Source organism: Carettochelys insculpta, chromosome 26 (assembly GCF_033958435.1).
Source record: "Carettochelys insculpta isolate YL-2023 chromosome 26, ASM3395843v1, whole genome shotgun sequence".
Lineage (NCBI taxonomy): Eukaryota > Metazoa > Chordata > Testudines > Carettochelyidae > Carettochelys > Carettochelys insculpta.
In genome coordinates this window covers 667,907-690,417 of record NC_134162.1, presented here as the reverse complement: position 1 = coordinate 690,417, position 22,511 = coordinate 667,907, and the positions used below count along the sequence as shown (strand labels likewise).

Here is a 22,511-nt window from a genome sequence, read left to right as displayed (position 1 = left end):
CCACATTATGGAGGGATGCAAACCCTGAGCCCAGCACAAAGCAGCTAAACTCCTCCCCTTCCCCCAGGCAGACTTCAGTACAACAAGACTCTACAGTAACTTTTACTCAATTCTAGCTAATCTCAAACATTCAGCTCGTTTTGGTCATGACTAACGCCAGCAGAAAATAGAGGGACAAATCAGAACCAGGTATCCCACAGCGAACAAACCAGGCTCAGAAGCTGGGCCCACGCGGGGAACTCCACTCATAACGGGCTGTGGTCATAGCTGCCAATCTGCACTAGTCTGTAGCTATAGGGCCCACTATTCACAGACTCATAGAAATGTTGGCTGGAAGGGACTTTGAAAGTTCATCAGGTCCAGCCCCATGTGCTGAGGAAGGTCCAAGTAATCCATCCCATCCCTGTCAGTTGTGTCCACCCTGTTCTTAACCACCACCACTGACCTCTCTTAGAAGTTTGGTCCCTCCCTTTACAGCAAGTAAGTTTTCCCTACTATCTAACCTAAACCTCCCTTGCTGCAAATTGGATGTATTACTACCTTCGGTGGACACGGAGATCAATCACAGTCCACTTTATAACAGCCCTTAACATGTGTGTAATCCTCCCAACCAGTTTTCTTTTCTCAAGATTAAACATGCCCATTTTTAAACCTGTTCTCCTCAGTCAAGGCTTCTAAAGCTTTTTTCCCTGATCTCCTCTAGGCTCTCCCCAGTTTGTTCACACCCTTTCTAACGTGTAATGAGCTATTTATTAATTCTGAATCCTAGGAAAGAATACGCAGATGCAACCACAGTTAGACTGCTTTACTACTAAGTTAAAGCACATAAAGGAGAAGTGCAGATCTTCATAACCTGATCTAAAGTTGAATGACCACTGATTTTGGTAATATATGTGGGGGAAGCATAGGAGAATGTCTAACTATTTTCCTCCAGTCTAACTTCTGGCTTTGGGGCTCCAGCTGAGTTAAAAGGGTCTCTGAAAGTCGAGATCTTCCCTGAATTAAATCCTGCCTCCTGGTTATGTTTCCAGCAAAACAGAGAATTAGAGGTTTATGGCTCATGTTATGCTGAGCTAACTCATGAAAGGGAGTTGCAGGATAGCTAAAATATCTTTATTTTTTTAAAAAAATCAGATTTTTTTAAAGTATTTGAAAAGTATTATAAGTTAAGGCCTATGCTTATTACAAATACTTTCAATTAAATAAAAGCTATCATGCAAGCAGTATGTGTTTGCTTCTGCAAGTTTACAGAAAGCCAAATCACTCAGCTGGTGGAAGTCATTGGATAAGCCCCTGAATCCAGAATTTGCTGAAGTGCTAATTCAGCTTTTGAAAGCAGCAGCAGCCTCTTCTGAAGATACAGAGAATATATTCTTCACTTCAGTTTATTCTACTAGTTCAGTTCCATAAAGCAAAGAACCCAGCTGAAAGCTAAAACACAGAGAAGCTTTTTCTCCGTTTGTGACTGAAGAATAAAATGAGGTGTGAGAGGATGAGATCAACTAGTTCTAAGGATGAAAGATGAGATGACCAGGAACTATCAGTTCAGTTCAGGAATACCCACTTTATTTAATAATTCAGTTAGTTTTAAATACATAACGTGTTTTGATAAATGCTATTTTTAATGCAATCAGCACATTTAAGGTAGTTTTACTGGTCTAATGAAAACAATTTGAAAAAGCCAGTTTTCTGCATTTTCCATTGAACTCCAATTTCCATCCAAGTACAGCTTGATGCAAAACATGAATAAAAATTTAATCAACTAAAAATAAATGTATCACCCACCAATTTCTAACATTAAACATAAAAATTAAGGATCTGAATAAACGAATACCAAGCTATACAATTCACTTAAGTACAAATAAACTTAGTACATTGGCTTGGTTAGCAAAAAGCATCCAATTTAGCATAAAGACTACACTTAATTCCCATCAACCCATTTTAATGGGTGCCAATCAACAAGAATCAATCTATCTTTAGGAAAACAACTAAAAACAGACAATTTATAATCTAGGTTTTCTGCTTGCTGACTAAATGGGCAAATTAAATCACTGCGCCCTGAAGGAGGTACCCCTGCAACCCAAACTAGCTGACTTTAGAACGCTCCATGAAGTCACTCCTGCCCCAAGCAAACGCTGTGAATGTTGCTTCTGTGGGCCACAACCAAGTGGGAAAGATGGGCTGCAGGCTGCTCTCAGGGCACAGTCCACAAAACCAAAGCCGTCTGTGTCTCTCTCGGGGGGGCACCAGCCTACATCAGCAGGCGCATAGATCACCAGTGACTCTCCCCTGCAGTTCCGAGTGCCGCTTTGGCTGCCGTCCCTCAGCTGGTGCCACTCTGGATCACGTACAGCACAGGCCATTAACCATCTCAATCCATCTCTGCAGAACCCCACAGAGCCCATCAGCGTTCGAGGGAAGAGCTGCTCTAATGACTGAACTGTCCAGACAGACCAATGGATTTAAACCAAGTTACCCGGGATGTGTCACTCTAGGGGGCTCTCATACCGACACCCCAAGGCCCAGTGCAGGGCTTGAGAAGGTTTCTCTGCCAGCCAGAGAGATCTACGAAAGGGAAGTGCAGCTGATCTCTCACGGGGTAGGGCCACTGCCCCAGATCCCGCCCCACTGCCTTGTCAGCTGTGCGCCTCCACTCCTGGAAGGGGCTGCTGCCAGCTTCCATTCCAGGGGTCAACGGCCCCCGGCACCCATTTCTCACTGGCACATGCTGCACCTGGGGCCATCTGAGCCCCTGCTGGGAGTTGGAGGCATCACTCTCTGGGCTCAAGAGGGTGGGGTGCTGCGGGATGCAGGGTCTGGCTCAGCGGGTCCACAGCTTGTTACGAGTCATGGGGCAGGTCAGGGCCTGGCCAACCCTTTCCGCCCACTGCCTCACCCTGTGGCTCGTTGCCCCGGGGGGGTGGGGGGAGGGTCATGGCCAGCCTCGCTGGGAAGCAGGGCTCCAGACCAAGTGGCTCCTTAATCCTTGCCTTGCTCTGCCACAGCAGGCAGCTCTGTGGAGGCGGTGACACCTGGGGAGGGGAGGGGAGGGGGCAGAGAAGATGAGCTGCTCTCGGCCCAGCCCAGGTGGAAGTAGGACCGGGGCACGGAACACACACGTTGCTCGAGTAGGAGGTAAGTGGGGTCCAGGGAGCACCCGCCATGCTGCCCAGGCGCTGCCAGCCATGCTAGGGGCTCCAGGCGTGCACCGTGTGCAGCGTGCTGGGGAGAAGGGAGCCTGGCGTGCAGCCCAGCCTAGCCAAACCGAGCCCAGTGAACAAGTGAGACAGTGCCCCATGCCCAAGAGAGGGGGAGGAGCCACTCTGCTGGCCAGGAAGTATGGGCCCAGCCCTCTACCTGCAGGGGGAAGGGCCTCAGACCTCCCCCAACCCCTTGCAAGGGAAGGTGGAGAGCACACTATACCCCCAGACGGGAAATGGGGGTGGGAGAAGAAGCAGGGGGAAGGGAAAGGGCAGGACAGTGTGTCCCAAGCACAGGGGAAGGGGGCTCAGCAGGCTGCCCAAGAGACAATTAAATGCTGGTTGCACCATCAGCAGAAGGTGTGACGGGGCCAGCATCCCCCAGAGGAGAGGAAAGGACACCACTGCCCCTGCCTCACTATGGACTGGTCCAACCCAAGCAGCAAATCCTCGAGGTAACCAGTCTCCCTCACTGCCAGGAAGGAGGAAAGGGCCAGGCTCAAACCAACATTGCTCTGGCCTCATGGGAGTGGTCAACCTGCATCCACCCAGAGACCTCTGCAGCACCTCCCCTTGGTGGTTGTTCCCTGAAAGAGTAAGGTTTTCCAGTGTCCAAACAGCAACGCTCTGCACCTTCACTGATTTATTAATGAGGCTGTTGTAAGCAGGACTATGAGTGATGCCAAAAGTATCACCGGCACTCAGACCATACATAGAGGTCAAAAGGTCACATTTCAGCACGCCGCCCCGGAAAGGTTGCTGACCCATGTCCTAATCTGATCTCATGCATCCCACAGGCCACAAGCTGGTCCTGAATTAATTCTAGTTTGAAACAGAGCCGGCCTTCTAGAGCAGTCCACCTTGATTTCAAAATGGCCAACCATGAAGAATCATCACAAACCCCAAGGAATTGTTCCAATGATTAATTATCCTTAGTGGTAGTGGTTTTATGTTTTTTTTTTTTTAAACAGGGAGGGTAAATTTTTATCTTCAGTCTGAATGTGTCCAAGCACAGCTTGAAGCCACAGCTGGAACGTTATCTTCACCACCCCTGGGGCGACTGAGCTTCTCTTGTTTAAATGCAAAGCTGTGTTCCACCCGAGTCTGCTCTTCACAGAGGGAGCTCTCTTGGAACAAGTGGATTTCCCACTCCCGGGCACAGCAGATGTTGCAGGTGAGAAATGACGAGCACCAGCAGAGCAGCATGGAAACCCCGGCTGGGAACATCAGAGAGAGTGCTGCAGGAAGGGACCACGGTCCTTTAGCCCTCTCCCCTCATTGTGCTCTGGCTGGGGGCAGAGAGCTCTGACTCTGCTTTAAAGAACGCTGATGTTTTTGGCCTAGACTGAAAAGCAGCCCAATTCTGGGTGCCAATGCAAGGTGCTCATTAACGAAGACACCCAGTGAAGTCTGGGGACTGCAGGTGATGGATACCCCTGAAAATCAGTCTCAGCTGACCTCAAGTTGAGCCCCTAAAACTCAACAAACCAAAACAGGGGCTAGGCTTTGACTTTCATTTGCATTGAGGTACATTAGAGCTGCAGGTAGGGCAGGATCCAGACAACCCTTTGGCACTACTACTTCACTGGGCCCAAAGGTCTGAGCAATGTGAAGTCCCCTACTCTCCCTGGCCCTCAACACACTGTCCTTAGGAATACTACTGCCTCTTGGTGGTCTGAAGAAGGAGATCGGAGGAGGAAAGTCTCTGTCCACTGCTGCACAGAAGCTAAATCCTACACTCATTTCCTTAACTCTGCAGCAGCTACATCCACACTGTTCAACTTGTAGGCGTAGCCATGTGCTGCACACCTTGGGATGATGCCTTGGACCCTTCAGATCTGGGAGCTAGAGTTCAAAGTCATATGCCAATCTCTAGTCATCATGTCCTATGGGAACTTGCATACAAAGAGTCCTACCTCTTCAAAGAGACCGGGGTCAGGACTGTACCTCTCAGTGAGGGTAGGAAGGGTCAGGAGCTAGCTACGCATGCTGAGGGCCAGGCGGAAAGGGCTAAGAATCTGTAGAGCACTGCTTGTTGGGTTGCTTAGCTCTGGATCCGTTTCTGCTTTACAGCCCTGAGAAAGGGAACTGAAAGGGGGTACTTTTGGAGCACCATTGCCCCTTATACGGCTCATGGAAAGGCCCACCAGCTTACTAGTAGGTTTTTCATTACAAATGAAATTGAATGAGCATTAAAGTCAATGTTACACCACCACCCCACATTCCAGCCTCTACCTAACCTGCAATTCACACCTCAGAAAAGACAGTGCCCTGTTCTGTAACTGTTGTTCTTCGGGATGTGTTGCTCATGTCCATTCCAATTTGGGTGTGCGCCCAGGTGCTGGAAGCTTCTTGCCCTAGCCGGTAGCCCTAGGGTTGGTGCAGCACCCCCTGGAGTCGCATCCGTATTGCCGTCCAGACATACACCCCCTGACCCGACCCCCGCTCAGTTCCTTCTTGCTGGCTGCTCCCACAGTGGGAAAGGCAGGAGGGTTTTGGAATGGACATGAGCAACACACCTCGAAGAACACCAGCTACAGAACAGGTAACTGTCTTTTCTTCTTCGAGTGACTGCTCATGTGCATTCCCATTTGGGTGAATGCAAGCCAATGCCTGGGGGCAGGTTGGAGCCCCGGAAGGAGTGTAGGACAGCCCTACTCACCTCAACGTCTTCCTGTGCGTGCTGCGTTCATGCGTAATGTGCTGTGAACGTGTGAATGGAGGACCAAGTGGCCGCCCTGCAGATGTCCTGGATAGGGACCTGGCCAAGTATGCCGCAGAGGATGCCTGTGCCCTGGTGGAGTGAGCCCTGATCAGGGGAGGGAGAGCCCTGACCTCTATCCAAGCTGACACTGTGGTGGATGCACTGCTGTCCATTTTCAGCAGAGTGGGGTTCCCCAAGAAGGTCCTCAGGGATCAGGGGTCCAACTTCTTGTCGGCCCTGCTGCAAAGCTTGTGGGACAAGCGTGGGGTCCGGTACAACTGTGCCACAGCCTACCACCCACAAACCAATGGGCTAGTGGGGAGGTTCAATGGGACTCTAAAGCAGATGCTGAAAACCTTCATAAATAAGCATAAATAAACACCCCCATGACTGGGACAAGTGCTTACCCCACCTGCTGTTTGCATACAGGGAGGTGCCCCAGGAATCCACGGGGTTCTTCCCGTTTGAGCTGCTGTATGGAAGGAAGGTACGGTGACCCCTGGACTTGCTCAAAAAAGAGTGGGAGAGGACGGCTTCTCCTGAAGGGGAATCAGTGGTACAGTATGTACTGACCTTCCGGAAGAAACTCACCAAGCTCATGGGCCTGACCAGGAAGAACCTCTCCAGGGCCCAAAGGAAGCAAAAGGTCTGGTATAACCATAACGCCCGGGACCGAGCCTATGCCACCGGTGACCAAGTGATAATTCTCGTACCTGTGCGGCGGAACAAGCTGCAAGCTGCCTGGGATGGCCCCTTCAAGGTCGTCAAACAGCTAAATGAGATGAACTATGTGGTGGAACTGTCGAACCGAGCCCACAGCCACCGGGTCTGTCATGTGAACATGATGAAACCTCACTGGAACAGAGAGAACTTGGTGCTGGCTGTGTGCAGACACTAGGAGGGGCAGGGGGATGATCCCTTGGTGGATTTGCTCAAAGGGAGTGGAGCCGGCTCCTTGCTGGAGTCTATTCCCCTCTCAGACCAGCTGACCCCTGCCCAGCAGACGGAGAGGTGCTGCATTCACACCAACAGCTGTTCTCTGACAGACCTGGACGCACTGACCTGGCTGTCCACCGAATAGAGACAGGCACCCACGCCCCTATCAAGTGTGTGCCGTTCAGAGCCACAGGGAAGACGGCTCAGAACATAAAGTGGGAGGTTAAAAACATGCTGGCTCTGGGGGTGATCCAACCCTCCTCCAGCCCCTGGGCCTCTCCCATGGTGTTAGTCCCTAAAAAAAATGGATCTGTCCATTTTTGTGTGGACTATCGCAAGCTTAACGCCATCACCGTATCGGACGCCTACCCCATGCCCAGGCCTAACGACCTCTTAAACAAGCTCGGGGAAGCCCATTACCTCACCACCATAAACCTCACCAAGCGGCACTGGCAAGTGCCATTAAACAAAAATGCCCGGCTCAAGTCGGCTTTCATCACCCCTGTGGGGCTCTACAAGTTCCTGGTCCTGCCCTTTGGCCTCAAGGGGGCACCCGCTACCTTCCAGCGCCTGGTGTACCAGCTACTAAAAGGGATGAAAAGCTTTGCCCTGGCTTACATAAATAACATTTGCATCTTCAGCCAAACATGGGAGGACCATATGTCCCAGGTCAAGCAGGTGCTGAACCGACTTCCAAAGGCCAGGCTGACTATCAAGGCAGGGAAGTGCAAGGTGGGGATGGCTGAGGTGACCTACCTGGGCCACAAGGTGGGTAGCGGCCGCTTAAAGCCAGAGCCAGCTAAAGCGGAGGCTGTCAGAGATTGGCCAACACCCCAGACTAAGAAGCAGGTCCAGGCCTTCATTGGGATGGCGGGGTACTACCGGAGGTTTGTGCCCCACTTTAGCTCCATCACAGCCCCCCCTCACAAAGCTGTGTAAAAAGGGAAAGCCTGACAAGGTGGTCTGGACCGAGCAGTGCCAAGAGGCCCTCTGCGCACTGAAGGAGGCTCTGGTCAGGGCCCCAGTGCTGGCAAATCCAGACTTCAACAAGCCCGTCCTCGTGTTCACCAATGCCTCAGATGTGGGGCTGGGGGCGGTGCTAATGCAGGTGAATGACAAGGGGGAGAAACACCCCGTCGTGTACCTAAGCAAGAAGCTGCTACCCCGGGAACAAAACTATGCGGCCATAAAGAAGGAATGTCTGGCCATAGTGTGGGCTCTGGGGAAGCTGCAGCCGTACCTGTTTGGACGGTGTTTCACCTAACCTGGCTGCATCACATCAAAGGGGCCAACGCCAAGCTCCTGCGGTGGAGTCTGCTCCTGCAGGACTACGACATGGAAGTAGTCCATGTCAAGGGGAACAACAACACCATAGCCAATGCCCTGTCACGCAGGGAGGGCCCCAAACTTCCCCAGGTCACTGGCTAAGTGACCCCGCTCAGTTTGGTCTGGAAGCGGGGAAAGATGTGATGGAGTGGGGGGAGTGCCTGTGTGAGACTCAGGCTGGATGTGTGTAAGACAAGCAGAGCAGCTCCCAGCGGCTAAGGATGACCGTGGGGCTATAACCTAGGCTGGCAGGTAACACCTCTGCCCTGAACAAAGAGGAGGGAGGAGCTGAGCTGGGTTTGAATCGGAAGGGGCAGTTAGAAGCTGAAAGAGGGAAGAGGGAGCTGGAAGGCAGCCAGCCAGGCGAGGGGGAAGCTACACCCCAGAGGGGCACCCCTCCGGCTCCTCTCCCCAGGACGGTTTGGAAGGACTGTCTCTGATTCCTGCACTGACTCTTCTGTAAAAAAACTGGGCCTCTGTCACTGAATAAACTTCCTGTTCTCCCTGCTGAGTGAGAGTCACTCCTGCCTGCGGCCGGGGTGCAATTGCATGGGGACCCCCGAACCCCAGCACACCAGTGTATGCAGACCCAACGACCATTGGGTGGCCCTTGAGTCCTTCATGCCACGAAGCCTCGTAACAGTCTTTTCTGAAAATAGGGAGGGGCCCTCAAAGGGGAGGTCCTGTATGGACTGTTGCACTTCATGCGAGAGCCCCAAGACCTGTAGCCACGTCCCCTTCTCATGGCCACACCCAATGCCATGACCCTGGTGGCCGCATCCGCTGCATCTAGCGCAGCTTGTACTGCCGCTCTAGGCATGAGTCTCTGCTCCTCCACCAGGGCTGTAAAGTCCGACTTGGTCTCTGGCGGGAGCAGCTCAGTGAAACGGTCCATGGAGCTGGCCGTATTACACGCATACCTGCTCACCACGGCCTGCTGGTTGGACGTTCTCAACTGGAGGCCACCTGTCGAATAAACTTTTCTGCCATACAGGTGTAAGCGTTCGGCTTCTTTGTTTTTAGGGGAGGACCCCGGACCCCCTGCCTCTCTCTGTTGTTCACAGCACCAATGACCGGGGAGTCGGGGGAGGGTGGGTGAACACGTGTTCATTGCTCTGGGCTGGAACGAAATACCGGCGCTCTTTCTTTCTAGCCGTGGGTAAGGCTGAGGCCTGCCATGCTGTCTTTGCTGTGTTGGCAACTGTCTTTATAATGGGCAGTGCCATCCTGGTAGGTCCAGATGTTGAGAGAATGCTTGTAACAGGGTCTATTTCATCCCTGACCTCTTCCGCCTGCACCCCCAGAATCTGGGTCATCCTCCATTACCGGGGATGCAGAGGATCCAGACAATGCTTCACCTGGGGAGGATGAGGATGAGTGCATCATACCCCCCAAGTCCATCGGTGTGGGGGGGTTCAGGCACCCCCATTTGAGTCCCCAGCAGCGTGATTTGTGGTGCCGCGCTCAGTGCCTGGGTGAAGGGTCCCCTAGTGGCATATGGGAAGGTGCCGTGACAACGGAGCCACTTGGCACCTGGGCTGATACCAGTTCCGTCAGTGCTGGCGTCCACAGCACCACAGGTCCCAGTGCCTGCAAGGGCAGTGCCCATGTTTGGGTCGGTGCTGACTGCACTAGTGCCAGTGCTGACAACTCCGTTTGCTCTCTCGGGCGGGGGCTCCCAATGAAGTGGTCAGTGCTGATCTCTGCACCTGGGGAGTGCTGGGTGCCCAAGCCGGGAGTCCCACAGCCCGGCCCTGTGCCTCATGGATTGCCCACAGAGTCCAGAAAGGCCACTGTGGGGCACCTTGGGGGGGGGCATTTGCCATTCCACCTCCAAGGGGCGTCGGGGTTGGCATCAATGCCCATTGCGCCGGGATGATTTTGTACTCCCGCTCCGAGCTGAGCTGGAGTAAAAGGAGTCCAACTCCGACATCGACAACCACAGAGGCGCGGAGGGTGCTGTGGCGCCTATCGGCTCCTGCGTACCCTGCACCGTCTGATGCGAGGCACCGAGGGAGGCGACCGTTTGCGGGGGTCTTACCGGTGTCAGGAACTACGCCGGGGCCCCTGTAGACTGTTCAGACACCTGTATCTGGGGCGATGAAGGCTCCCAGTGAGGCATCTGCAGCAGCATCATTACCGGCAGGAGGCCTTGCACTGCGCTAAAGGCCTCCGGCGTCGAGGGCAGCCTGGGAGAGAGCAGGCTCCTGCCTCGAGCTGGAGTCAACACCCGCACTTCATGACCCCGGTCACGGTGCGACCTGGTGGACTCTTCCAAGGATTGCCATCACCTCCTCCTCTTCTTGTGAGGCACCGGGGACTGGCTCTTATGACGCCAGGAAGCGCTGGGCACCCAGTCCTGCTCTCGTCGCCGGGAGCTTCCCAACAGCGCTGGAGCGCTCTGCACCAACGATGCACCGCTCTGAGCTCCCGCTGGGTAAATGTCCAGGCGCAAGGCTGATTCCATTAGTTGAACCTTCAGCCATTGAGCTCTGTCTTTCAAAGTCCTAGGCTTGAAGGCCTTGCAAATAGAGCACTGCTCCCAGAGGCGGGCCTCACCAAGGCAGCTCAAGCAAGCCCTATGCAGGTTGCTCTGGGGCACTTGTTTGCCACCTTTCAGCACACAGACTCCAGGAGCCCGTATGTGGATATACAAAATGCCTGGGAAAGGCAACTAAAGCAGAACCTCTGAGTGACAAGAACCTCCAAGATGGAGCTGTGCCTAAGTCTGAACTGTTCCTAATGCTGAACAAAATGTTATGGCTGTTTTCTCAAAAGTTTGCAACTCAGCATTGACTTAGAGCTTTGAAACTCTGCAGAAGAAAAGTGCTGCTTTATTTTTTGTCATTTACATTTAATTCTGTACAGTTCTGTGTCTGCTCTCACATTTTTGTTTCTGCTGCTGTCTAATTGTGTACTGCAGGTTCCAAGTAGGGTATGTGGTTGACTGGTCAGTTCGTAACTGAAGTTCTACTGTATTCGCTGCACCCTTTGGAGCAATGGAGGGAGACACGAGCTCTGTTGGCATCCCCACTTTCATTGGCCAAAGGAGCTCCTTCCTGAGCAGGAACAGAGGATATTTCTGGACCAGTGACTTCTTTGCTCCATGTCTTTATATCCTCCCACTTCCTGGAAGCCACTGGAAACCCCCCTCCTCGCTCAAATATCTTTAAAGAGGAAAAGCTGCTGTACCATGCTTAAAACAAGCTCCCAATCACTTGTGTTGTCTTCAGGTGTCAGGGGACCATTAGCAAGAATGAACAGTACATCTACCCTTGTTGCCCGAAGTGTAGATGTTACCCTTTTTCCATCGCAAGCTGTTGCTGTGTTTGTCAGACAGTCGCTGTGTCTCACCTCAAAGACAGCTGGATTTCAGCACAGGATGAAGAGGTGTGTCTGTCAGATACAGAGCGCTGGGGGAAGAGGAACTCAGAGGGAACAATGGTTCTCTGTATGTAGAGTGGGTGCCCTAAACAAAATGGGAAGGATTAACAGCGTGCCCTGCAGTGAACAGGGTTCTGCACGACCTGGCTGTGGAGAGGTGCGATGTGGGCAGCTCTCCGGAGAGCATCTGGCCTTCCATCTCTACTTCACAGGCTTCTCTGTGTTGACTAGGGCCACTTGTCAACAGAAAGGGGTGTGAGGCCCAGACCTGACAGAAGATGGACAGAGATTCGGGGGGTGGGGAGAGTAGCTCAGTGGTTTGAGCACTGCCCTGCTAAACCCAGGGTTGTGAGCTCATGTTTAGGAATCTGGGGCACACAGATTTAAAAAAAATAATCTGTCAGGGATGGTGCTAGGTCCTGCTGTGAGCGCAGGGTCCCGGACTCGATGACCTCTCAGGGTCCCTTCCAGTTCTGTGGGTTAGGTGTACCTCCATATTAAAGTGAAGTTCTGAGAGCAGGATTAAATTTAGCACCGGAACCTGAATATTTCCAGACCTCAGCATTTAGGAAGTGAAAGCACCTGTGGCCGGGTGAGGCCAGGGAGGAAAGAAGAGTAAAAATGGCAGATTTGGAGCTGAGTGGGGGCAGCTGAGGAGTAGGCTGCCCTACAGCAATCAGGGCCAGCTGATCCACTCAGGCCTACCTTTATAAACGCCTTCCCACACAGGGCAAGCGCGGGGGAGCAGTGTGAGAGCACTAAGGAGAGTTTAGGAGGTGAGTGAGGAGAAGGAGGGAGACTTGGAGGAACAGCAGCAGAGACGGAGGAGGAGGAGGAGGAGAAAAGCCCCATAACCTGGGGCTGGGCTGCCCCCAGTCCAGGGGGCCTGGAGGCTCAACCAGAGACTGTGGAGAACTGGTCAGCCAGTGGAGCCGATAAAGAAGGGGGACTTGCTGCTGCAGCTGCCACTACCCAAAGGAGGTACCGGGTGGGACCGTCTGGGGAAGTGGGCCAGGGAGAAGAGCTGCAGGGGCCAGGGTGAAGGGAGTCAGCCCTTGCCAGCAGCAGCCATCCAGGGTCCCTGGTCCGGAGCCTGAACGAGTGGGTGGGGACTGTGTTCCCCCAGACCACCCCTCTGCCCCAGCAAGCATAACGGGGTTCCTATGGTGGGGCCAGTGGACTGAACAGAGGGCCAGGGACAAGACTGACCCTGCCACACACCGTACCGGCACTTAAAAGATGCGGTTACAGTTTATTTAAAAAAATACAAAACACAACAAACTGCTAACAGCAGCGTAAGCCACAAAGTATCAAGGTACAACCTCCACACCTCAAGTGTTTTGGCTACAAATTTCCTGCTTTAAAAAGGAGAACTAACCCTGGTGAAGGGATTTCTTTATCTCTCTAACTACTGTAAGAATTGTTGGAGTTAAAAAACCTCTTTCGGTCTTGCACACTTGGGTATATGCCAATCCCCCAAGCCCTCTTTAAACAACACGGACACTCAAATTTTGGTGTTGCACATGCCACCCGCGCAAGCAGCAGCTAGAGCTCCTGCCTGCTAAGGACATCTACTCCCAGAGCAGGCAAATGAAGGGTCAGTGCTGGAGATCATGTGAAAGCACATCAGGAGCTCCCTCCTCTTCCGCAGAACTGAAAAACTTGGGATAGCAGCAGCACTACAGCCGCATTAATCCTGAACATCTAATATATCCCTCACGAGTCCTGGCACTGGTGCCTGGCTCTGCCTCCAGCAGAGTTTGCAAACAGGCAGGGACCACTGCCAAGACAGACTCTTTGGGGGTCACTGCAAAAGTTTACAGGAAGATTGTCGTGAGGTTAAAGCACTGGATCAGAACCCTGGACCTGCCCATTTACTCCCGGAGTCTGACAGCTCTCTGGCTAACCTGGGACCAGCCACACAGCTATGTGCCTTACTGGTAAGATGGGGAGTGATACTGTTTTCTTCTCTCCTGCCCTCTCTCTGTCCGCCTTGTCTATTCAAATTTTAAACTAGGGCAGTGACTGTCTCTTACCACGCCCAGCCCCATCTCTGTCAAAGCTTCTGCACGCTACTGCCGCATCTTCTTTGCCTCTGCAGCCTAATACCACGACAAATAACGCAGTCTGCAGAAGAACTACAGTAAACCCTCGATTTTACGGACCCCGATTCAGCAGACTTTGGGAACAATGGATGTCTGCCAGACCCCTGTTGTTCCTGAAATCCACCAAATCCTACCCCTCAAAAACTATGTTAAGGGACTTCATGCAGCTGTGGCCTGGAGGAAGCGCCCCTCCTCCTCTGGAGCCACTGCGCACTTCTCCCACCAGTGGTGGGGCGTGTATGCTGGCAGACAGCACTTGCGTACACGCCCCACCCCGAGAGCTCCTGCTGGCCACGTGGCAGGGTCCAGCAGCTCCAGCCGTGCGTAGCAGGGTCCCAGGCAGCTCCTCCGGGGGCAGTGGCTCTGTCTCCAGCAGCGGAGGCTCTGATGAGTCGCCAGCTCTCTTTCTTTGGTGGGGTGAGGCTGGGGGAGCCTGGCAGGGGTGCGTGGGCAGTAAACCCTCACATGTAACGGCTGTTCGGGAATAACCGACACCCCCTCCCCTCATTAGTACATTAAATCGAAGTTTCCTGTAAAGGCTCAGGCAGCTCTTAATCTTCAGGAAGTTAGAAAATCCACATGCATCCCAGACCCATTAACCTCTAGGCTCCTAAAGAATTCATAACCCCCACATAATCTGAGCAAGGGACCCTGCTGACCTCCTCACCTCTGAAGTGCTCCACGTTCTCATAAAACACAGACAGAGTGAACAGCTCCAAAGTTAATCCAGCTAATTTACTACGAAAGCAGAAATGTCCATGGCCAATGATGTTCTTGGCCTCCCAAGCAAAGAATTCAATCAGGGCCAGTTACAGGACAGGTTTCAATTATGTGGATACCTGTTCTCAGGGAACAGCACTACAACCAAATGCATGTCAGAGAGGGGACACCACACGTTAACTAAATCATCGCTGACCCAGCCTAGGCTCGTTCAAAACAGAGGCAGTGAAGAAATCTACCCCTTCATCAGTGTCCAAACTAACCCAGTCCTCACCGTGGATGTACTCGGATCCTCCCCTTCCTTGCACCATGTTTTACAAAGTGGCAGAGGAAACTTTCTGCTCTTCCATTCCAGTGCAACAAGAAGTGACAAATGCTCATCAATAAGGCCATCAACTTTCCCTCTTCAGAGCAGTTGGATTTGCCTCAGTGTGCAAATTCTTGGGCGCAGGGACTGTCTGGACTCTTTGTTCCTCAGGTGCTGTACACGTGGACAGAACTAGGTAAACTTTTTTTAAAGCACACAAACGATGGCTACAGGCGTGGGGAACTATCCCCAAGATTTCAGAGATTGTCAGCAGGAGCCTGCTTTGTAGGACAGCAACAAAATTGGCACCATTTTGGACGTCCTTCAGCCTTGAAGGGTAAACTGTACACATTGACTCTGGCTTCCCCACTTCCCGTGAATACTCAGCTCAAGACCAGGGCTCAATTAATGGCAAATGTTAGGCACGTCGCTCGCTGGGAATTACACCCATTCTGATCCCATTTCCTCCGCACTGACGTCCACACAATTCACTTGTCACCAGTGCGGGGTAAATGAGGTCGAGCCTGTCCTGCTAGATGTGCTCACCGCTGCCTGACAAGTCCCAGTCAGTTCAAGCCGATTCCTACGAAGGGAGGTTTCCCCACGGCCGGAGAAAGGAGAGGTTCTTTGTGCAAATGGGAAGGAGTGAGTCTTAGGACAGCATTGCTCTCCCAGGCATGTCTACCTTTTACTCAACGGTGGGGAGCGGAAGAACCACCCACACAAGGCATCAGAGGGCGAGCCATGTTAGTCTGTATCACCAAAACCAAGAAGTCCTGGGGCACCTTAGAGACCAACAGGTATTTTCGTGAGCCAACGAAAGCTCATGCTCCAAAATATCTGCTTGTCTATAAGGTGCCACAGGACTTGTTGTTGTTTTCCACACAAGACAAGGAACAATTCCCTTCTTAAAAGGAGGTGCATGGCTTGGGTGCGGGTGGGGAGAAGCAACACACAATAGCTCTAAAAACAGCCTTGTGTCAAGGAGCCTGGAGAGCTTTAGACTTCCCGAAACACCCTGGGACTGCTACTACAGCACAGAGCCCAGTCAACAGAGCCGGGCGGGACCCTTCCAAGTCAAATCAGAGGGAAGCTGGGGGGCAGGGGAGAACCAAATAAGGGACACCTCTATGACAAGTGCAGGCAAGCCAACTTGGGGAAGTGCAGGCTTTCATTTCTCTTCCATAGGGGATGTGTGCAGCAGGGTATCTCCCTTATACACTCACGCAGACACGGTGGGAAGGGGAATAAGCCAAAACCAGGGAAGAATCTAAACATATGTACCAAATATCTCTCCCCTGCTGCCCCCACTTAGTCTTCACTATGTGCCCATTCACACGGCCTGTCAACACTTCAAAAAATTACATCAGTGGTAATAACCATCATCATGAGCTTACAGGCAGATCTCCCCAGTGCCCTTTGGTGCTCGCCCCTTTGCCAGGCTGCCAGACAAAATTAAGAAGATTCTTGTCTGTTTCTCTATTGCTGTTCAGAACCCTATGCCCAGCAGTGAACTTACCCGACACAATGCCAGTTTTGTACTGTCAGTTTGGGATCTTTCTTCAGGTGGTGGGCATGACGCGGGGGCTGAGTTATTTCACGCCCCCCCCGGAATTTCTTCACACCCCCCAGTTTGGTAAACTATGCTTTACTGAGTCTAAATCAAGATACAGTCACTTGCAGGTGTATTATATTCCTCTCTCTCTCTCTCTCTTTTTCCCCTGAAGCAGGAGGTGTTCGGGGAAGGTAGTCGAGCACTCAGGGCTGAGTTTGTGTGGCCAATTCATTTACCTCTTTCAGACTGTACCCAAGGCATCCAGACCACATCAAACACAGCCCATAGCTGGCGAAAAAGGCTGGGAATCAAGTGATGATTCCTGAGACTCTAAGTCCTTCAGGACCAAGAACCTCTATTAGTCTGCAGATGTCTAACATACTTTTGACACTACCATACATAAAAATAGCCCCACTTCTATAAGACTACATCTCTCAAATGATACCTCACATACAAAAGAGCAAAGCCCCTCCAGCTGACTCCCACAGGGCAAAGAGCCAAAGAGCAAAGCTACTTCCATTAAAAAAATTATTCCACCACTAGACTGCTACAAAAACCATGACCAAAACATCCATCTGAGCAACCATGTCACTGCAGCATTTGGCACCATTAGTCATCCTCCTCCTCAAAAGGACTGAACGTGAGGAGCAAGAAGAGGTCAAGCTTTGCCTTCAGTGCTTTGCCACTGATCTCTTTTTAAGCATTCTTCAATATAAACTTTGCACATAATGGTGGAGGGCGAGTATCAGTTTTAACCTTCAGTGCTGCAGGCCTGTAAGAAACAAGAACTCACAAACACAAGCTATTGCAGTGAACACAACTGTCCGCCATCACAGACGATCTCACGTAACAACTATTTTAGTTGTGAAAGCCACGTTTAAAGCTACAACAAAACTCTTACACATTCAGCATAAAGGTGAAGTTCGGAGATGATCCCTAGAACGGAGGAATTATTCAAAACAGGGAGATAAGTAATCAGTGGGTGTCGGGGAAAAAGGTAAACCAAGTTTTTTAAAATAGGAACTTAATGTTAGTCTCCCAAGCTCAGCTCTTAGCACTTAAGAGACCTGATTTTCACAACTGCAGAGCACCCAGACACTCCCAGAAGACACCTTTTATGAGGCTATCACCTCACTCATCTTGTCACTCCTAGAAGAGTGAGCTGTAAGAGAAGCTGGCATAACAGATTGGCAGCTGTTTCCCTGCCTCCTTATTACAGACATCACTAACCAGCTGTGAATTTATTACCATTTGGCTCCCTTTACGGAGGCTCACCTTACATAGCAGAGTCCCATTTCCAGGGAGCTGCCTGAGTGCCTCCCCCACTGAGGTGGCAGACAGTGGTCAAATGATTCACCAGCCATGCAGAGAATTCTTGGCTCAGACGGCATCCTCCAGGCTTCCGTCTGCGCTCACAGCTTGCCTTGGAAGGTCACCACCTGCATGAAGCTTAGTCAGCTGTGGCCTGATTTTCCACAGATGGTGAACACCTGAAGCTCCCAGAGATGTCAAGCTGAGTTATGAGTGTGTAGCGCTTTGGAAAACCAGGACTTTTGCAGGAAACTTAGTTTCAAAGCTATTTCTGGAGAGAACAAAAGTATCTATGCAACACACCTGGCACGTGGAGGGTTAAGCCTCAAGTAGGATTGAAAACATGCCACCAAAATTCTCCAGGTGAGGGAACTTCACTACAGAATGGGGGGATGGAGGGGTGTGACGGTACTAGATTTTAAAATGACCATGAGAGCCATCATTGTAATCATGGTCTTTGATTTGCACCAAATCTTGTGCAAAGTGAGGTGTACAATGAAAGCTGGTGAGTCACTGAATCTGTTTATGCGGCTTGTATGATTTTTACGTGCGGAGTTACAAGACTGGCTCTGTGGTCAGATTAGGAATGCTGGTTTCTGGGAGACACACGTGAATCAGCACTTGACCCCAATCCACGTCTCAGGAATTTAGCTGTGGACATGTAGCTGGGGAGATAGCCAGAGGCAGAATGCCCAAAAGGGGACCTGGACATGTGCTCCCAGGCAGGGAGGAACTGGATTTTTCTTTACATGGGCAAGAGTATAAAAGGGACCCTGAGGTTCTTCCATTTTGTCTTCAATCTCCAGGCGGCAGTCTTCAACCCAGCTCACAAGTTAAGGAATACCTGACTATGCTATGAACTGAGCTTGGAAGGATCACTGACCCATCCTAACATAGGATGTACTCCAGAAGATAGCAGGCTGTTCCATTTGCTGCAGCGTGCATGAAGAACTCTGTGATTGATGTACGTAAATGACTGCTTTAACGATTTCACTCTCACCCTATTCTTTCTTTCTTTCTTTTAGTAATAAGCCTTTAGATTTGTGAAGAACAAACCACGCCAGACCAAACTGACAGTTTCTTTGACTGGGAAAACAAGTCTTGTGGATAAGGGAGAAGCGGTGGATGTGGTATACCTACACTTTAGTCAGGTACTTGACACACTCTTGCATGATCTTCTTACCAATAAACTGGGCAAATACAACTTAGACAGGATCACTATAAGGTGGGTGCACAAGTGGCTGGATAACCATTCTCAAAGAGTAGCTACTAATTGTTCGCAGTCATGCTGGAAGGGCACAACAAGTAGGGTTCCACTGGGATCTGTTTTGAGACCAGTTCCACTCAATATCTTCAACGATTTAGATACTGGCATAGAGAGTATGCTTCATAAGTTTGCAGATGACCTCAAGCTGGGAGGGGTTGCAACTGCTTTGGTGGACAGGGTGAGAATTCAAAATGATCTGGACAAACTGGAGAAATGCTCTGAGGTAAATAGGAAGAAGTACTCCATTTAGGAAGGAACAACCAGCTTCATATATACAGAATGGGAAATGACTGTCTAGGAAGGAGCACTGCGGAGAGAGATTTAGGAGTTATAGTGGACTACAAGCTAAATATGAGTCAGTGTGATGCTGTTGAACAAAAAGCAAACATTATTCTGGGACGCATGAACAGGAGTGTCGTGAGCAAGACACAAGAAGTCATTCTTCTGCTCTACTCAGTGCTGATTAGGCCTCAGTTCGAGTAGTGTGTCCAATTCTGGGCACCACATTTCAAGAAAGATGTAGAGAAACTGCAGAAGGTCCAGAGAAGAGCAACAAGAATGATTTAAAGGTCTAGAGAACATGAGCTCTGAGGGGAGACTGAAAGAACTGGCCTTGTTTAGTTTAGAAAAGAGAAGACTGAGAGGGGACCTGATAGCAGTTTTCAAGTACCTCAAAGAGGGTTACAAGGAGGAGGGAGAAAAATTGTTCTCCTTGGCCTCTGAGGACAGGACAAGGAGCAACGCGCTTGACTGCAGCAAGGGAGGTTTAGGTTGGACATTAGGAAACACTTTTGAACTGTCACGGTGGACGAACACTGGAATAAATTGCCTAGTGAGGTTGTGGAATTTCCATCACTGGAGATATTAAAGAGCAGGTTAGACAGACATCTATTGGGGATAGTCTAGATGGTGACTGGTCCTGCTGAGAGGGCAGTGGACTGGACTCGATGACCTCTTGAGGTCCCATCCACTTTTAGTGTTCTACGATTGGCCCAGCGTGCTGTTTGGGATAAGATCTAAGTACATATTGACCTGGGAATGTGACTGTTCCTTTTGGGACCAGAAGAACCTGTTCAGATTTGGTGAGATTGGTTAACATAACCTCTCACCTATGAAAGGTTATGTTACTGGTTGTGGCAAGAGGGAAGCTGGAGTGTCTGAGGGAACTACTTGTGCGTCTTCTGGCTAGCCAAAGCAGTAACAGAAGTGCTCTGTGTGACTGGTTTGGTTTGCCTTACCGCGGAGGAACCCCAGCCCTGGGCTGGAAGTAGCCTTGTTTTTAGCAATTTGGCCAGGTTGGCTCTCCCAGCTATACCTGGAGAAACCTCCTATATAACAGTGGGGAACCTACAGCCCATGGTCTGGATCCAGCCCTGGATTGCTTGGATCTGGCCCATGAGGCTCAGGGCTCCCCATCCCCTCCCCATGAAGCAGGGAGCCCATGCTAGTGCTCCAGCCCCTTCAGCCTCCGCAGGGCCAGATCCAGCCCACGGACACTGCCTGGTGCAGTGGGAGGGGGAGAAGCATTTCTGCATACTGCCACTCCCTCTCACCCCCAACACACCCTGGCTGGGGGAATGGCTGCACAGGGAAGTGATGGCTTGTAGGCTTTCCCCTTGCTGCTCCCAATGGCTGGAATCATAGCCAGTGAGAGTAGCGGGGAGCAGTGCCCAAGAGCGGTGGGGAGGCATGGAGCCACATGCGTCCCCAGGGAGCAGTGGCAGGTAAGTGCCTCCTCCTGGCCAGACCTCACACCCCCACCCCACTCCTGCACCTTCCTCTTGCCCAGACCCTGCATTCCCTGCCCTCTCCAGAACATCAAACCCTTCATTTTTGGTTCCATCCCAGGGTCGTGGGGGCTCACAAAATCTGCAAGCCCTGGGCCTCCAGAGGAGTTAATCTGGTCAGGGGGCAGTCCTGAATACTGAACCTTGATCCTCCCTCCCTCCTGTCCTCCCTTGTGGGGCTGAGCGGGAGGGGAGGTGTCTTAGTCAGGGGTCACATCAGCCAGAGTAGGGGTTTTTTGGTTTTTGCTTGTCACTTTTGTGTGGCTACCAACTGATTTCTATGTGAGTTAGTGGCCTCTGACCTCAAAAAAGTTTCCCATCCCCGTTACAGAAGATAACACTAGAGCCCCTGCTATTACATAACATTCCCATAGGACAGCAGCAGTAAAACTGACAAGTCCTGGCCAGTTTCACTTTGCTGCTCCCACTCAGAAGGGAAGAGAACACCATGTAGGAGAAGCAAAAGCAGGCTGGGATGCTCCAACATCAGAAAGGGCATCTGGAGTACAAGAAAGAGGTGTGAATCAGAGTCTCCCTTCCTGTGCTCTGGCTGAAAACAAACCCAGCACCCTTCAGCTCATCACATTTCTCCAGTGAACGAAACGGACCCAAGTTATCTGGTCCTAAGGTGCTGGGGAAGTCATCAGGAAAGAAGAGACCTTAAAGGGGAAAAAAAAATAATCACAGGATGGAGGAAGGAGGTCAAGTGAGGAAAACAAAAGTGAATTACTTTGGCATCAAACGGATTGAATTTCATTCAGTTACAGATTGAATGGAGACAGCTGTTTACAAATTAAAATCAAAGCCCCCACCAGTGTTGTAATCACCATGTGAAAAGGGCAGGGTGGAAGAACAGAAGAATGGCCAGTGTGGGACAGACTAATGGTCCACCTAGCCCAGTATCCTGTCTCCCAACAGTGGCCAAAAGTGAAATCACTAGAACTCCCACCTTGAGAAGGTTTTATTAATCCCTCACCACAAGTTACCACTTCTTTCCAGGCAGCTCCCATTATTTGGCCAACCAGCCTTCTAACCGCAACAAGTGTGGTGTTTCCTTCCAGGTACACACGACCACACACGTCGGACATTGGGTTCCAATATGGCTGAGTACAGCACACTTCTCTCTGTACTGCGTGAATAGATAAAAAAAACTGCTAGGAAAACCTTGAGATTTTCTGCAACAACACAGTTTACATGGCGCAGTTTCCAAAAGGAGCTGCTTGGGGCCTGAGCAGGCTGTGTCTGTTTAAAAGGGGTTCAGAGAGACAAGATGGGTGAGGTAGTTTCTCTTATTCTCTGGGTGTAACAGACACACTTTCGAGCATCTCTTTGGCACCCTGAGATCAACACAGCTACACCACCACTGCCTACATAAAACGGTTTTCAACAGTTGTCAGCCCTGATGGCAGTGCTATTAAGGCTCAGTACGCCAGGGATCTATTCTTTAATCAGCACAGAATATTACATCTTCCCTTTGGGAGTGGCTCAGCATATAGTCCTTTCTTGGAAGAGTCACTTGGGCTATATCTTCACTAGAGGAAGATGTGTGCTTCTGTATCAAGATGACTCTTAAAATAATTGCCCCAGGATTTAAGGCAATTACCTCGATGTAGCTAGCCACGGTACTGTATACTTCAACGTCGTTCTACCTCAACTAGCTATACTGAGACAAACCACAGCACCTTGTCTCTACTGGGATTTTACACAGAGGTAACAGTTGATGTGAAAACAAACCACCTTTGTTGCAGTGAGGTCACAGGCGGAAAAGAGTCTCCCTGGGTTTTGGTTTGAGGGGAAACATGAAAGATGCGTGTCATTTGTAAGCACTGACTCCAGTTTATTCATTGGCTAAGGAGCAGTTACACACCATGGGTTGTAATTTGTCATGGTAATCCTATGTCCCCAGAGA

At 50.9% G+C, this 22,511-nt stretch overlaps 1 protein-coding gene across 1 annotated transcript in view; it reads right to left on the bottom strand.

Moving 5' to 3' along the window:
- The window catches only part of ARL8A (ARF like GTPase 8A), a 62,930-nt gene that overhangs the window by 21,764 nt on the left and 18,655 nt on the right, over positions 1 to 22,511 (bottom strand). The gene's annotated exons all lie outside the window — the stretch shown is intronic.